The sequence below is a fragment of the Penaeus monodon genome, chromosome 20 (assembly GCF_015228065.2).
Source record: "Penaeus monodon isolate SGIC_2016 chromosome 20, NSTDA_Pmon_1, whole genome shotgun sequence".
Taxonomy (NCBI): domain Eukaryota; kingdom Metazoa; phylum Arthropoda; class Malacostraca; order Decapoda; family Penaeidae; genus Penaeus; species Penaeus monodon.
Genome location: NC_051405.1, coordinates 21,641,196 through 21,641,684, shown reverse-complemented (window position 1 = coordinate 21,641,684; position 489 = coordinate 21,641,196).

The window sequence follows — 489 nt, the reverse complement described above, 5'->3', positions numbered from 1 at the left end:
AGAATGGTGAAATAGAAATTGCCATGAAAATTTGACCTATGAGAAGAAAGAAATATAATACAGAGGAAAATGTATATAGGGAGAAAATGAATGTGAATAGTATTTTTTGTACAGTTAAGGATGATAAGAACGTCACCTCTACAAACTTGAGTAGGTTTCAAGTGTGAATGGAAATGAACAGTCACATAGAATCAGTGCTCTTTCAACCTATTTGTGAAGGGTGATACTGGTTTCAACTATTTAGAAAGATGACTTGGCTGAAATGAGTTTATGCAGTGTCAGAAGCAGAGTTCTTTTGGTTGAATCTTGCTACCTTTTCTTGTTTTTGTTTTTGATAATTGATCATATAACCTGTTGATGCTGAGAGTACATATATGTAAATTACTGATTTATTTTATTGAGATAGGTAGCTCCAGACATGCTAGAAATCAAATGCTAGACCAAACTGACTTGATTTTTTAAAAAAGAAAGCTTTTTAGTTTGTCACTG